This window comes from Ranitomeya imitator, chromosome 1, assembly GCF_032444005.1.
Source record: "Ranitomeya imitator isolate aRanImi1 chromosome 1, aRanImi1.pri, whole genome shotgun sequence".
Lineage (NCBI taxonomy): Eukaryota > Metazoa > Chordata > Amphibia > Anura > Dendrobatidae > Ranitomeya > Ranitomeya imitator.
The window spans coordinates 287,949,732-287,967,232 of record NC_091282.1 but is presented as its reverse complement, the minus strand read 5'-3'; the positions used below and the strand labels follow the sequence as shown (position 1 = coordinate 287,967,232).

General features: G+C 46.8%; 1 protein-coding gene across 1 annotated transcript in view; it reads left to right on the top strand.

Annotated features, from left to right (window-relative positions):
* The first annotated feature begins 375 nt into the window (after nt 1-375).
* DGCR8 (DGCR8 microprocessor complex subunit) overlaps nt 376-17,501 on the top strand; it is a 125,809-nt gene continuing 108,683 nt past the window's right edge. Inside the window, exon 1 of the mRNA XM_069756125.1 lies at nt 376-494. The gene's annotated coding sequence lies outside the window, so the exon portion shown is untranslated. The remainder of the gene's footprint in view (nt 495-17,501) is intronic.

The following is a 17,501-nucleotide window of genomic DNA, read 5'->3' as shown; positions in this document are numbered from 1 at the left end:
ACCCGTTATCTGTCATGTTTGCAGGGTGGAGGCTTGTGGGACTGTGACCTGGGACAGCAGCCCTCTCTGCCCACCTTCGCGATGCAGTCCGCTTCAGGTCCTGTTGCTATGGTTACTGGCTGGCCATTCCGTCTATCCCTTGTTACTGCATGTACCAGAGAGGCGTGCCCGGAGCGCTGACACTGGTAACACAGCGCCGCGCCATTGGTAGAGGGAGCCCAGCATCACTGGCCTGTACACATCACTGTCTCCCCACCTCGCTGTGCAATTGGCTGTCCGCATCCTACACGCCACAGGATTGGAGGACGCTTTCAAGGGTCAAATGACGTCACCAGCCACTGTTGCCTGATGGGCTGCGCTAGCGGCCGTTCCGTCACCCTGATTGGTGGAGTCATCGATGCGGTTGTCTGGAGCCGGCTGAACTGTGCAAGATGGCGACGGGTTTCTTTCAGGTTGAGGGATGGTGATATCGGAGCGGGAGCCTCGGTCAGGCGGTGAGTAGTGTGGCCGGGCGAGGTCATTGGCGACTGTAGTGACGCTCCTTAGCGGATGTGACTGGAGTTCCGTGACCGGAGGCCGCGATTCCGCAGCACTGAGGGCCTTCTCCTCAGCTAGAGCAGACCGCTGTGTGCCGCGCTGGTGGCGGTGCATCCTCTGGTCTCCCTGCATATGGCGGTGAGGAGATAACACGGAGGTCCTGCCTGAGGTCTGTGTCCGCCGGGGGGAGGTCTGTGTCCGCCGGGGGGGGTCTGTGTCCGCCGGGGGGAGGTCTGTGTCCGCCGGGGGGAGGTCTGTGTCCGCCGGGGGGAGGTCTGTGTCCGCCGGGGGGAGGTCTGTGTCCGCCGGGGGAGGTCTGTGTCCGCCGGGGGGAGGTCTGTGTCCGCCGGGGGAAGGTCTGTGTCCGCCGGGGGAAGGTCTGTGTCCGCCGGGGGGAGGTCTGTGTCCGCCGGGGGAAGGTCTGTGTCCGCCGGGGGAAGGTCTGTGTCCGCCGGGGGAAGGTCTGTGTCCGCCGGGGGAAGGTCTGTGGCCGCCGGGGAAGGTCTGTGGGCGCCGGACGCATGGGATCCATTCTTCCTGTATTTCTAACAATACCAGCCTGCCCAGCACCACGCGCCCCCACCGGTGTCTGGCCTGCACCGCGCTGCTCATATGTTTGTTATCAACACTGAGGAATGAGGCTCTGATAACATAATCTTGTGCAGTCACCCTTCGATCTGCAGTTCATCACTCCTGAAGATGGAGACGTCAGAGGGATGATCTGTGCATTATCATCACACATGTCCTCACACTCCTTGGGCTATGTGCACACAGTGCAGAAACGCTGCGTTGTATTTTCCGCAGCATGTCAATTCTTTGTGCGGATTCCGCAGCGTTTTACACCTGCTCCTCAATAGGAATTCGCAGGTGTAAAACCGCAGGTGGAATCTGCACAAAAAACTCATGAAGTCTGCGGTAAATCCGCTGTGCATTTTACCTGCAGATTTAAAAAAAAAAACGGTGCCGAAAAATCTGCACACGAATCTGCAACATGGGCACATAGCCTTATACTTGCTGATCATATTTCGTCACTACATATATGAGGACCGATACAAATTACATCGAAATCAATGGGAAAGATAGAGTAGAGAGTATGCTGTAAATTGTGATAATGGATTATTATTCCATGGGAGATCTTCCTCAGCAGAGATGTGTTACTTTTGTGTAGAGCGGGGTCTTCTGATTCCATAGTATATGCTGAGGGAAGGTGCCATAACACGGATCAGTCATAGCAGGATCGTGCCATTATCAATGCATACATTGTCCTCCTCGCTGATCCCTCATCAGGCTTTCAGCAGCCCAGTCTCTCTGTTGTTGACACAAGCCTGTGCTTGTCTTATTTCTTAAGGTACCTTCACACATAACGATATCGTTAACTATATCGTTGCTTTTGGTGACGTTGGAACGATATCGTTAAGGAAATCGCTATGTGTGACAGCGACCAACAATCAGGCCCCTGCTGTGCCATCGTTGGTCGCTGAACAAAGTCCAGAACTTTATTTTGTCGCTGGATCTCCCGTGGACATCGCTGGATCGGCATGTGTGACACCGATCCAGCGATGTCTTCACTGGTAACCAGGGTAAACATCGGGTAGCTAAGCGCAGGGCCGCGCTTAGTAACCCGATGTTTACCCTGGTTACCATCCTAAAAGTAAAAAAAACAAACAGTACATACTTACCTACCGCTGTCTGTCCCCGGCGCTGTGCTCTGCACTCCTCCTGCTCTGGCTGTGAGCGTCGGTCAGCCGGAAAGCAGAGCGGTGACGTCACCGCTCTGCTTTCCGGCCGCTGTGCTCACAGCCAGTACAGGAGGAGTGCAGAGAAGCAGAGCGCCGGGGACAGACAGCGGTAGGTAAGTATGTACTGTTTGTTTTTTTTACTTTTAGGATGGTAACCAGGGTAAACATCAGGTTACTAAGCGCGGCCCTGCGCTTAGTTACCCGATGTTTACCCTGGTTACCGGCATCGTTGGTCGCTGGAGAGCGGTCTGTGTGACGGCTCTCCAGCGACCAAACAGCGACGCTGCAGCGATCCGGATCGTTGTCGGTATCGCTGCAGTGTCGCTTAATGTGAAGGGGCCTTTAGGGTATGTGCACACGATGCAGATTTTGCTGCGGATCCGCAGCAGTTTCTCATAAGTTTACAGTACATTGTAAACCTATGGGAAGCAAAAAACGCTGTGCCCATGCTGCGGAAAAAAACGCGCGGAAATGCAGCGTTTTATTTTCCGCAGCATGTCAATTCTTTGTGTGGAATCCACAGCGTTTTTACATCTGCTCCAATAGAAAACTGCAGATGTAAATCCGCAGAGGAATCCGCAATAGAAAACGCAATAAGTCCGCAGTAAAAACCGCAGCGATTTTTCAATGCGGATTTAACGAATCCGCTGCGTAAAAATCCGCAGTGGACCATTCTACGTGTGCACATACCCTTATTCTCTAACCTAATCGCACTGACTTATAAAGTCTCCTCATTCACAAATGCTCTGATGCATGTCTATGGGAGGCTTCAAACTGATTTAAGTCCTCCTTCATTAACGGAAGCATGTCTGGTCCCCTCAAGCCCCCCAACCCAGCAGCATTCACATATGTATGACTAAATTCCCTGCCTAACCAGCCCTTTATAATGTTAAATCCATGTTTACCTGTTTCTAAGCTCTGTTTTTGTCATGCTAATAAGCCTTTGACAACTAGTTTGCATTCTTTGCATGTTATCACGCCCACTGTGGCATGATAACATGGAAAGTGGGCCAACTAGTCTGGGGAAACTAAAGGTACCGTAACACTCAGCAACTTTCCAACGATCACCACCAGCGATACGACCTGGCCGTGATTGTTGGAAAGTCCTTGTGTGGTCGCTGGAGAGCTGTCACACAGACAGCTCTCCAGCAACCAACGATGCCGAAGTCCCCGGGTAACCAGGGTAAACATCGGGCTACTAAGTGCAGGGCCGCGCTTAGTAACCCGATGTTTACCCTGGTTACCATTGTAAATATAAAAAACAAACAAAAAACACATACTCACATTCCGGTGCCTGTCACATCCCTGGCGTCCGCTTCCCTGCACTCCTCCTGCATCCTGTGTAAACGCCGGCCGGCCGTAAAGCAGAGCGGTGACGTCACCGCTGTGCCCTGCGCTTAGTAACACGATATTTACCCTGGTTACCAGTGAACACATCGCTGGATCGGCGTCACACATGCCGATTCAGCGATGTCTGCGGGTGATCCAGCGACGAAATAAAGTTCTGGCCTTCTAGCTCCGACCAGCGATGTCACAGCAGGATCCTGATCGCTGCTGCGTGTTAAACACAACAAGATCGCTATCCAGGACGCTGCAACGTCACGGATCGCTATCGTAGTGTTGTTCAGTGTGAAGGTACCTTTATGCCTGATTGATTAATCAAAAGCCTAATTAGCATAAGAAAAACTGTGTGTGTGTATATATATATATATATGTGTATATATATATATATATATATATATATATATATATATATATATATATATATATATATATATATATATATATATATATATATATATATATATATATATATATATTGATTTAAGTGAATGAAATTCTAAAGGTATGCTTAGGCCGGGGAATTATGTGAATGCTGCTGGTCTAGATGACATAAGTACCTGGCAGGTTCTCTTTAGTTACCGTAGTTCAAAACAGTGACGCACCACAAATGGCAGGCCACAAGACCGCCCTTGCCCACTGATGAACGTTCACCCAATTCTAATGACATATACTGTATATGTACAGTGACATGTAAAAAGTTGGGCACCTTTGGTGAAAATCACTGTTATTGTGACTACTAGTTAAACATGTTGAAGATGAAATTATATTTTAGGCCAAAAAAGTGGTGTTGTTTTTTTTTTTTTAATTGCAATAATTGCAAATAGGAAAATGGGCCAATGCAACAGTTTGGGCTCCCTTGGTGGTTTGTGTGCTCAGATAACTTTGACCAGGGTTTCATACCTTAATTAGCCTGTTAGAGTTATGGCTTGTTCACTATAATCGTTAGGAAAGGCAAACTGATGCAAATTTTCCAGATTTATGACTACCCAGCCTCCTCTAACCTTGTGCCAATAAACAGCAGCCATGGGTTCTTTTAAACAGCTGCCTAGCACTCTGAAAATGGTGGAGGCCCACAAAGCAGGAGAGGCTATAAGAAGATTTCAAAGTGTTTTCAAGTTGCCCTTTCCTCAGGTTGAAATGTAATGAAGAAATGGCAGTTAAGGTTCCGTTACACTAAACGATTTACCAACGATCACGACCAGCGATACGACCTGGCCGTGATCGTTGGCAAGTCGTTGTGTGGTCGCTGGAGAGCTGTCGCACAGACAGCTCTCCAACGATGCCGAAGTCCCCGGGTAACCAGGGTAAACATCGGGTTACTAAGCGCAGGGCCGCGTTTAGTAACCCGATGTTTACCCTGGTTACCATTGTAAATGTAAAAAAAAAAAACAGTACATACTCACATTCCGGTTTCTGTCACGTCCCCCGCCGTCAGCTTCCCGCACTGACTGTGTCAGCGCCGGCTGTAAAGCAGAGCACAGCGGTGACGTCACCGCTGTGCTTCATGGCCGGCGCTCAAAGTCAGTGCGGGAAGCTGAAGGCGGGGGACGTGACAGAAACCGGAATGTGAGTATGTACTCTACTTTTTTTTTTTTTACATTTACAATGGTAACCAGGGTAAATATCGGGTTACTAAGCACGGCCCTGCGCTTAGTAACCCGATATTTACCCTGGTTACCAGTGAACACATCGCTGGATCGGCGTCACACACGCCGATTCAGCGATGACAGCGGGTGATCAGCGACCAAAAAAAGGTCCTGATCATTCCCAGCGACCAACGATCTCCCAGCAGGGGCCTGATCGTTGGTCGCTGTCACACATAACGATTTCGTTAACGATATCGTTGCTACGTCACAAAAAGCAACGATATCGTTAAAGAAATTGTTATGTGTGACGGTACCTTTAGTTGGAACAGTGGATGTCAAGATAACGTCTGGCAGACCCATTCAAGTCAATGGGTGAAAAAAAAAAATGCAGCAAAAACACTGAAAGAAGTGACATGCTCTATGTCCAAAAAACGCAGCAAAGCACCAAATCCTGATCATACAAAAAACCAATGCGTGTGCATGAGATTTCTGAAATCTTACAGGCTTTGCTGGTACTGTAAAAAGCAGCTGAAAATTAGCATAAAAAAGCAGCAAAAACACAGTGTGAACTTGCCCTAACAACATCCGTAAAAAAGCTGAGGTTGAATAGAGAATGGCTAATACAAATGAGTAATGATCGTAAACACACGTCAAAATCCACCATGAACTACCACAAAAGGCGCAAGCTGAAGATTTTACAATGTCCCTCACTGTTTCCTGTTCTAAGCATAGTTGAAAATCTGTGGCTAGACCTTAATATAGCAGTGAATGGAATGTCACAAAACTGGAAGAATGGCTGAAAATCCCTCCTACAAGAATTGAAAGGCTCTTGGCTGGCTACAAAAAGTGTTTACAAGCTGTGATACTTTAAAAAGGGGCTGTTACTAGGTATAGGTCTGTGAAGTCAGTATAAAATGGACTGACTTAAAATATATATACGAATTTGGGAAAGTTTTGAAATGCCTGTTCTGTTCCTGATCTAAGGATCTCGGCTTTTAGTTGAGTTGAATCTGTGCTGCACTTTATGTACAGACTCAGTAGTGAGGCAGGGCTGTTGAGCCAGTCAGGGAAATTGAGGAGTTGAAGTCGGTGGTTTGGCTTACTGATATCACATCCCTTGCTAGGTACGAACCATGCAGGGTGCCCATTTTCCTTTTTGCAATTTTTAAAATGGTCTGTTAACTAGGGCACCCAGTTGGGCACCAGCTCCATACAAACCTCTGCCATACAGTGGAATGTAAACGTTTGGGCACCCCTGGTCAAAATTATTCTTATTGTGAAGAGTTAACCCCTTCATGACCCAGCCTATTTTGACCTTAAAGACCTTGCCGTTTTTTGCAATTCTGACCAGTGTCCCTTTATGAGGTAATAACTCAGGAACGCTTCAACGGATCCTAGCGGTTCTGAGATTGTTTTTTTCGTGACATATTGGGCTTCATGTTAGTGGTAAATTTAGGTCAATAAATTCTGCGTTTATTTGTGATAAAAACGGAAATTTGGCGAAAATTTTGAAAATTTCGCAATTTTCACATTTTGAATTTTTATTCTGTCAAACCAGAGTTATGTGACACAAAATAGTTAATAAATAACATTTCCCACATGTATACTTTACATCAGCACAATTTTGGAAACAACATTTTTTTTTTTGCTAGGAAGTTATAAGGGTTAAAATTTGACCAGCGATTTCTCATTTTTACAACGAAATATACAAAACCATTTTTCCAGGTCGTCCCTCATGACAGCACCACAGGAGGTTGCTCTTCATATCCTTGATAGGGACAGGAACACAGAAGAGGTTAAATAGCCCCTCCCCACCTCCACCCCTCAGTGTTTTTCCTGTCCCTATCAGGGACAGACGCAGGAGAGAGTTCTCCAGAAGATTGGATGTTTCTTTTTACCTGATTCGAGGTCAGGTCTCGGTAGAGCAGGAGCTCCTGAGTGCGGTCCCATCCTCCTGGAGGGGGCTCTGGCCGCGAGAGTCTGGTGACTCCTGAAGTCGCAGGATACCGAGGGAGGTCCCTCCGCGACGAGGTAGAGCTGTGTGCCCCCATGGGCTGCCCCATCCCCTCACAAAAGGGACGCTGGGGCAGCAGCTGTGGCGGCGGTGTCCGGCGCTCCCTCAGGCTCCATGTGCGGCCGGTGCTGGCGTCGCTCCCCTGACTTCCGGTCCGGCGCTCCAGTCGGAGGTGATGACTTCCGGGGGGCGTGGCCGGATTCCAGGGGTTGGCGGCGCCGATCGTTTCCGGGTGCGCCTGGGAGCTGCAAGGGAAAATCAGAGCCGGAACAATGTCTGGCGCCGGAATCTAGGTCCCAGGCTGGTCAGCGTGCGTTCCAGATGACGCATGCGCAGTACAGCTGGGAACCTGAAATCACCGTGGAGGCCAGCAGCTGAGCTCGGAAGGAGGATGAATCAGATGTCTTGAAGCTGGGTAAGATTGACTACTAAATGACTGACATCTGACAGCACACTTGACCCAGTAACATGGAAGGTGCTACTCGCCCAGACGTCCAATCCTTAGAGCCGCACACGGACCATGTGAGTAGTACGTGGTATGGGATGCATTACAAAACGTTAGTTCCGTACCTACAGGGATCTCCTTTACATTTTCAGGATAAGGACATTCCCGAGAGGTCAACTACTAAAAAAAGGACTATTAGATGCCCATTGTGCACCACCAAACTCCCAGAGGGCTATAAAAAGAAATTATGCAAAAAATGCATCGCTAAACTTCTTAAAGACGAACAGGCTTCGCTGTTAGATAATATCAAATCTATGATTAGAGATGAAGTCCAAGCTACGGTGTCTACAATGGTGCCACCCCAGTCTCCGCGGCCTAAAAGGCCTAGATGGGATATGGATGTGAGTTCCGAGGAAGGAGAGGTCTCAGGTTCTTCCGATCCGAGCTCGGATGAAGAGGATAATACATTAACTGTGCTTCCAGAAGAACGGAAGAGATACTTGTTCTCATCCGAAAATACGGATATACTGCTAAAAGCAGTAAGAAGCACTATGAAAATAGAAGACTCGTCTGAGCTTTTATTGGTTCAAGACGAGATGTTTGGGGGCCTGAGAACTCGCAGGAATAGAGTTTTTCCGGTCAACAATCACATAACTGCAATGATAATGGAAGAGTGGGAAGACGTGGGAAAAAAATTAGTAGTCCCGAGAGACTTCAAATACCGTCTTCCCTTTGACCCAGAAGAAACTAAAGTCTGGGAATCGGTTCCAAAGATCGACATTCCCGTGGCCAAAGTCACAAGGAAAACGGCTATTCCCTTTGACGACTCGTCAGGGTTAAAAGACCCAATGGATAAGAGGTCAGAAGATCTTCTTAAGAAAGCCTGGGAATCGTCAGCCGCCATTATGAAGACGAATATAGCGGCTACCTCTGTAGCAAGGTCCATGAGTCTCTGGGTGGACGAGCTGGAGAGTCATATTAAAAACAGAACTCCAAGAGAAGAAATCCTTAAATCCTTTTAAGTTTTAAAGATGGCGACTGATTTCATGGCAGATGCTTCAGCGGAATCCGTACGTTTTGCTGCCCGGAATAATGCGCTGTCAAACGCAGCAAGAAGGGCCTTATGGCTGAGATCGTGGACAGGGGATACCCAATCCAAGAACAAGCTGTGTTCGATTCCATTTTCAGGATCTCACGTCTTTGGTCCAGTCCTTGACGAGCTACTTGAAAAAGCGTCTGATAAGAAAAAAGGCTTCCCTGAGGAGAAGCCAAAGAAACCACAATTCTTCCGAAAAACTCGCTCCCACCCAAGACAGGACTACAGAGGCAAAGGGAAGTCCGGTAGGTGGAGCTACCCTAAAGGGGGCAGAGGAAGAGGTTCCTTTTGAGACCAATCAACAGGACCCAGCAAACAATGACGCCAACAATATAGGAGGGAGACTACAATACTTCCAAGAAGGATGGCAGAACATAACTCAGAATCAGTGGATTCTACAGACAGTTGCACAGGGTTACAAGATAGAGTTTACTCATCTACCCCCCAAGAGATTCTGCTTAACACAGATGGAGTCATCAGCAGTACATCAAAGGCTGATAACAGACATACGGGAACTCTTAGAATTAAACGTCATAATACCGGTACCCCATCATCAACGTTTTCAGGGGCATTACTCCAGTCTGTTCTCCATAAAAAAAAAAACAAACGGAGATTACCGGACAATAATAAACTTAAAGCCATTAAACAAATGGGTGGCGTACAAACGCTTCAAGATGGAATCTCTCAAATCAATTACACCGTTAATAAAAAAGAACTCTGTAATGTGCACGCTAGATCTCAAACATGCATACTATCATGTTCCCATCCATCCCTCAGATCAAAAATTCCTCAGATTCGCAATAAGAAACCACAAGAAAATACTTAATTTCCAGTTTCAGTGCCTACCATTTGGTCTCTCCTCTGCCCCAAGGATATTTACGAAGCTCATGACGGAGGTCATGGCCTACTTAAGAGAAAAGGAAGTTCTCATCGCACCATATCTGGACGATCTGTTGCTGATCGCAGATTCATCCCAACAGATGGAAGAATCCTTAGAAATTACCACGTCACTCCTGAAACGTCTGGGGTGGGTAATAAATGCGAAAAAATTGAGTCTCGAACCAGAGACGCAGAAGATATTTCTAGGGGTACTACTAAATTCCGAACTAGAATACTCCGTCCTACCAGACCAAAAACAACGGTCAATAAAAAAAGAACTTCAATCAATAAAACGGAAATACATTTCCATCAGGAAAGCTATGAGGAGTCTAGGTCTGATGACCTCATGCATTCCCAGTGTACAGTGGAGCCAGTTTCACTCCAGAACGCTTCAAAGGGAAGTTCTTTCGGTATGGAACGGAAGAAAAGATTCATTAGACAACAGGATGCGGTTACCTAACGAGGTAAAGCAGTCCCTCTCATGGTGGATCGACTTAAAAAACCTCAAAAGAGGAAAACCATGGAAAATATCTCCATGCATAAACATAACCACCGATGCAAGCTCAAGGGGCTGGGGAGCCCACATAGAAAGTCGATACCTTCAGGGAACTTTACCACCATCGATACGCGACAGTTCCTCCAATTACAGGGAGCTCAGGGCGGTCTGGGAAGCACTAAAGAGGTGCCAACACGAGATTCAGGGACACCACATCCGAATCTTCTCAGACAACTCGACCACGGTAGCTTTCCTCCTACATCATGGAGGACCAAGGCACCGTCCACTTCAAACACTAGCAGAAAAAATATTCTCCTGGGCGGAAGATACCGTGAAGTCCATCACAGCAGTACATCTAAAAGGTTCACAGAACCAAATAGCGGACTTTCTCAGCAGAGAGAAGGTACAGCCGTCAGAATGGTCTCTAAACGAAGAAATCTTTACTCAGTTAATTCAACAGTGGGGCACCCTGTTATGTTTGCTAATGACAGGTGTTATGAAGGCAATCCAGAAACACAGTGTGCTTAGCGATCAGAGCGCACACAGTGATCTGACAAATACCCAAAAATACAAGAACGAGCTCTGAGACGTGGAAACTCTGTAGACTGCACACCTGATCCTATCCTAAACACAACTAAAAGCGGCTGTGGATTGCGCCTAACAACTACCTAGGCAACTCGGCACAGCCTAAGAAACTAGCTAGCCTGAAGATAGAAAAATAGGCCTGACTTGCCCCAGAGAAATTCCCCAAAGGAAAAGGCAGCCCCCCACATATAATGACTGTGAGTAAGATGAAAAGACAAAACGTAGGGATGAAATAGATTCAGCAAAGTGGGGCCCGATATTCTAGGACAGAGCGAGGACAGTAAAGCGAACTTTGCAGTCTACAAAAAACCCTAAAGCAAAACCACGCAAAGGGGGCAAAAAAAACCCACCGTGCCGAACTAACGGCACGGCGGTACACCCTTTGCGTCTCAGAGCTTCCAGCAAAACAAAAAACAAGCTGGACAGAAAAAAAGCAACAAAAAAGCAAAAAGCACTTAGCTATACAGAGCAGCAGGTCACAGGAACAATCAGGAGAAGCTCAGATCCAACACTGAAACATTGACAAGGAGCAAGGATAGCAGCAACAGGCGGAGTCAAGTAATGAAGCAGTTAACGAGCTCACCAGAACACCTGAGGGAGGAAGCTCAGAAGCTGCAGTACCACTCGTGACCACAGGAGTGAATTCAGCCACAGAATTCACAACAGCACCCCACAAATAGATTTATTCGCCTCAAGGGGCAATACAAAAACGAAAGAATTCTTTTCGTTAAATCCAAGAGACAATTCAACTGGCATAGATGCCTTGGCTCAACATTGGGACATGGAACTTGCATACGCGTTCCCTCCACTAGCCCTAATTCCCAGAGTTTTGAGGAAAATTCAGGAAAGTCTAGCCGTAGTAATCCTAATAGTGCCATATTGGCCCAAGAGGAGCTGGTTTCCTCTGCTGAAGTGGATGGCGGTGGAAGACCCAGTGTTACTACCACTGAGACGGGATCTTCTAATACAGCGACCATTGGTCCATCAAAATCTAAAGATGCTACAACTCTCAGCGTGGATCTTGAAAGGGAGATCTTGAGATCAAAGGGACTGTCTGAGTCAGTAATCTCAACCATGAAAAAAAGTAGAAAGCCGGTGACCTCGGCTATATACCAGAAGATTTGGAAGAAATTTTGTGCGCAGACCAATACTCCAATATCCGTTCTCCAACAACCAGATATTCCTCAAATACTAAATTTTCTCCAAACAGGTTTTGATATGGGCTTGAGACCTAGTACGCTAAAGGTACAAATCTCAGCTTTAACTGCCTTTTATGATTATCCACTAGCGAATCATCCCTGGATAATGAGATACATCAAAGCTACACAACGTCTTAGACCAATAATACGAAGCTCGGTACCCTCATGGAACCTCACTTTGGTACTAAATGAGCTACGAAAAGCTCCATACGAGCCACTTGATCAGGCAGACCTAAAGTCTGTGACATTCAAGACTGTTTTCCTTGTCGAAATAACATTAGCAAGGCGAATAGGCGAAATTCAAGCCCTGTCCATAACAGATCCATACTTAAAGATACAGGAAGATTGCATCGTTTTAAAGTTGGATCCCTCATTACTTCCAAAAGTTGTGACGGACTTTCACAGAAACCAGGAAATAGTTTTACCTACGTTCTGTCAGAATTACAATAATGAAAAAGAACGTTCTCTTCATTCCCTGGATGTTAAGAGAACAGTATTGCAGTATCTAAAGCTTACAGACAGCTGGAGAATTGACTCTAACCTCTTTATCCAGATGTCTGGGGAAAAATAGAGGCAAAAAAGCCTCAAAAGCGACTCTGGCCAGATGGATCAAATCTACCATTTGCGCTGCGTATATTTCAGCCGGTGAATCTCCTCCAGATCACCTAAAAGCCCACTCACTGAGAACAGTATCTGCTTCATGGGCAGAGAGTGCGGGTGCATCCATGGACCAAATTTGCCGGGCGGCAACTTGGTCTAGCTCAAATACCTTTTGCAAGCACTACAAGCTGGACGTTCTTTCAAAGCAACAGACTAGCTTTGGGAGAAAAGTCCTCCAAGCTGTAATCCCGCCCTAATAGGAGTTATTTGGTTTTTCTCCTGTGTTGCTGTCATGAGGGACGACCTGGAAACTAGGAGTTAGTCGTAACGGTATTTCCAGGAGTCCATCATGACAGCACCCATTATTTGCCCTCCCTTGAACTACTGTCTAAGGTGTGATATGAACATGTATAGAGAGGAAGTTCAATAAAATTGTGTTGTATCCATCCTGATGTGGTACTTTGTAAAATCACTGAGGGGCGGAGGTGGGGAGGGGCTATTTAACCTCTTCTGTGTTCCTGTCCCTATCAAGGATATGAAGAGCAACCTCCTGTGGTGCTGTCATGATGGACTCCTGGAAATACCGTTACCGGTATGACTAACTCCTAGTTTTTTAGGGACCACCTCAGATTTGAAGTCAGTTTGAGGGGTGTATATGGCTGAAAATACCCAAAAGTGACACCATTCTAAAAAATGCACCCCTCAAGGTACTCAAAACCACATTCAAGAAACTTATTAACCCTTCAGGTACTTCACAGCAGCAGAAGCAACATGGAAGGAAAAAATGAACATTTAACTTTTTAGTCACAAAAATTATCTTTTAGCAACAATTTTTTTATTTTCCCAATGGTAAAAGGAGAAAATGAACCACGAAAGTTGTTGTCCAATTTGTCCTGAGTACGCTGATACCTCATATGTGGGGGTAAACCACTGTTTGGGCGCACGGCAGGGCTTGGAAGGGAAGGAGCGCCATTTGACTTTTTGAATGAAAAATTGGCTCCACTCTTTAGCGGACACCATGTCGCGTTTGGAGAGCCCCTGTGTGCCTAAACATTGGAGCTCCCCCACAAGTGACCCCATTTTGGAAACTAGACCCCCCAAGGAACTTATCTAGATACATATTGAGCACTTTAAACCCCCAGGTGCTTCACAGAAGTTTATAACGCAGAGCCATGAAAATAAAAAATAATTTTTCTTTCCTCAAAAATAATTATTTAGCCCAGAATTTTTTATTTTCCCAAGGGTTACAGGAGAAATTGGACCCCAAAAGTTGTTGTCCAGTTTCTCCTGAGTACGCTGATACCCCATGTGTGGGGGTAAACCACTGTTTAGGCACACGTCGGGGCTCAGAAGGGAAGTAGTGACGTTTTGAAATGCAGACTTTGATGGAATGGTCTGCGGGCATCACGTTGCGTTTGCAGAGCCCCTGGTGTGCCTAAACAGTAGAAACCCCCCCACAAGTGACCCCATTTTAGAAACTCGACCCCCCCAAGGAACTTATCTAGATATGTGGTGAGCACTTTGAACCCCCAATTGCTTCACAGACGTTTACAAAGCAGAGCCGTGAAAATAAAAAATCATTTTTCTTTCCTCAAAAATGATGTTTTAGCAAGCATTTTTTAATTTTCACAAGGGTAACAGGAGAAATTGGACCCCAGTAGTTGTTGCGCAGTTTGTCCTGAGTATGCTGGTACCCCATATGAGGGGGTAAACCACTGTTTGGGTACACGTCGGGGCTCGGAAGTGAGGGAGCACCATTTGACTTTTTGAATACAAGATTGGCTGGAATCAATGGTGGCGCCATGTTGCGTTTGGAGACCCCTGATGTGCCTAAACAGTGGAAACCCCTCAATTCTACCTCCAACACTAAACCCCCCCCCCCCCCCCACACCCCTAACCCTAATCCCAACTGTAGCCATAACCCTAATCACAACCCTAATTCCAACCCTAACCCTAAGGCTATGTGCCGACGTTGCGGATTCGTGTGACATTTTTCAGCATCATTTTTGAAAACTCCGCTGGTAAAAGGCACTGCGTTTTACCTGCGGATTTACCGCGGATTTCCAGCATTTTTTGTGCGGATTTCACCTGTGGATTCCTATTGAGGAACAGGTGTAAAACGCTGCGGAATCCGCACAAAGAATTGACATGCTGCGGAAAATACAACGCAGCGTTTACGCGCGGTATTTTCCGCACCATGGGCACAGCGGATTTAGTTTTCCATAGGTTTACATGGTACTGTAAACCTGATGGAACACTGCTGCGAATCCGCAGCGGCCAATCCGCTGCGGATCCGCAGCCAAATCCGCACCGTGTGCACATACTGGAATCCGCAACAGTTTCCCATGAGTTTACAGTTCAATGTAAACCTATGGGAAACAAAAATCGCTGTACACATGCTGCAGAAAAACTGCACGGAAACGCAGCGGTTTACGTTCTGCAGCATGTCACTTGTTTCTGCGGATTCCGCAGCGGTTTTACAACTGCTCCAATAGAAAATCGCAGTTGTAAAACCGCAGTGAAATGTGCAGAAAAACCGCGGTAAATCCGCCATAAATCCACAGCGGTTTAGCACTGCGGATTTATCAAATCAGAGTAACAGAATACGTGTGCACATACCGAAACCCTAGCCCTAGCCCTAACCCTAACCCTATTCTCACCTTAGTGGGAAAAAAAAAATTCTTTATTTTTTTTATAGTCCCTACCTATGGGGGTGGCAAAGGGGGGGGGGGGGGTTAGCATTTATTTATTTTTTTTATTTTGATCACTGTGATAGATTATATCTCAGTGATCGAAATGCACTTTGGAACGAATCTGCCGGCCGGCAGATTCGGCGGGCGCACTGAGCATGCGCCCGCCATTTTGGAAGATGGCGGCGCCCAGGAAGAAGACGGACGGACCCCGGCAGGATCGGTAAGGCTACGTTCACATTAGCGTTTCCCGACGCAGCGGCGACGCACGCGTCATGCGCCCCTATGTTTAACATGGGGGACGCATGCGTTTTTCGCGTTGCGTTTTCCGACATGTGCGTCGTTTTTGACGCTAGCGTCGGACGCAAGAAAATGCAACAAGTTGCATTTTTCTTGCGTCCGATTTTCGTCAAAAAACGACGCACGCGTCGCAAAACGCAGCGTTTTTGCGTGCGTTTGCACGCGTTTTTGCGTGCGTCGTGCGTTGCGTCGCCGACGCAGCGGCGCGCAACGCTAATGTGAACGTAGCCTAAGTATGATGGGGGGGTGGAACGGAGCACGGGGGGGATCGGAGCATGGGGGGTTGGATGATGCACGGGGGGTGGGTGGATCGGAGTGCAGGGGGGTTGGATCGGAGCACGGGGGGGGTGATTGAAGCACGGGGGGGAGCGGACAAGAGCACGGGGGGAGCGGAGCACAGGACGGAGGGGAGCCGGAGCAGTGTACCGGACAGATCGGTGGCTTGGGGGGGCGATAGGTGGGGTGGGGGCACATTAGTGTTTCCAGCCATGGCCGATGATATTGCAGCGTCGGCCATGGCTGGATTGTAATATTTCACCAGTTTTAATAGGTGAAATATTACAAATCGCTCTGATTGGCAGTTTCACTTTCAACAGCCAATCAGAGCGATCGTAGCCACGGGGGGGGGGGGGGGTGAAGCCACCCCCCCTGGGCTAAACTACCACTCCCCCTGTCCCTGCAGATCGGGTGAAATGGGAGTTAACCCTTTCACCCGATCTGCAGGGACGCGATCTTTCCATGACGCCACCTAGGCGTCATGGGTCGGATTGGCACCGACTTTCATGACGCCTACGTGGCGTCAAAGGTCAGGAAGGGGTTAAGCAAGTTGAAGATCAATGGATGTATAAAAGGCCTTAAGTTAAAGGGACTCTGTCACCTGAATTTGGCGGGACTGGTTTTGGGTCATATGGGCGGAGTTTTCAGGTGTTTGATTCACCCTTTCCTTACCCGCTGGCTGCATGCTGGCTGCAATATTGGATTGAAGTTCATTCTCTGTCCTCCATAGTACACGCCTGCGCAAAGCAATCTTGCCTTGTGCAGGCATGTACGATGGAGGACAGAGAATGAACTTCAATCCAATATTGCAGCCAGCATGCAGCCAGCGGGTAAGGAAAGGGTGAATCAAACACCTGAAAACTCCGCCCATATGACCCAAAACCAGTCCCGCCAAATTCAGGTGACAGGTTCCCTTTAAAGATGACTCATTTGATTTGTATTTTAGGCAAAAATTTAATAATATATATATCAAGAGAATGCCAACTTGCCAAGAGTGTGCAAAGCAGTCAAAGCAAAAGGTGGCTACTTTGAAGAACCTAGAATATAAGACATAGTTTCAGTTGTTTCACACTTTTTTGTTAAGTATATAATTCCACATGTTAAGTCATAGTTTTGATGCCTCCAGTGTGAATGTACAATTTTCATAGTCATGAAAATACAGAAAAATCTTTAAATGAGGTGTCCAAATTTTTTCTCTGTACTGTAACATGTGGAATTATATACTTAACAAAAAAGTGTTTGAACGCCGTGAATGGCGAACAGCGACCTCCATGTGGTGTGCTCTGTGGGCAGTAGGGTAAGAGAGTAGGGATAGAAGTAAATATGCATAAAAATATTAATCAATAATATATAGGTGTATGTACTCATTGGAATATATAAGAAGGAGGTTATTATTAATGATGAGAGGACATATAATGGTATTAATGTTAGCACTTTAGCACAAGGCACTTTTAGTATGGCACTAATATTGGATTTTACACATCGATTGATTATGTATATAATGAAATTTTTTTAAATAATAATGTAATTGACTGTAGATTATGTATATAAAAGCACAGCTATTGGTATCATTCACTGCTTGAAAAAGGCTCAGTGTGAGCCGAAACGTCGCTGCATGAGGATGTGGGCTGAATAAACCTCACTACTTTTCACTTTATGACATTTGGAGTGCTGCCTTCCTTTGCCTGTTTGTATACATTTGGGGATAGTGGACC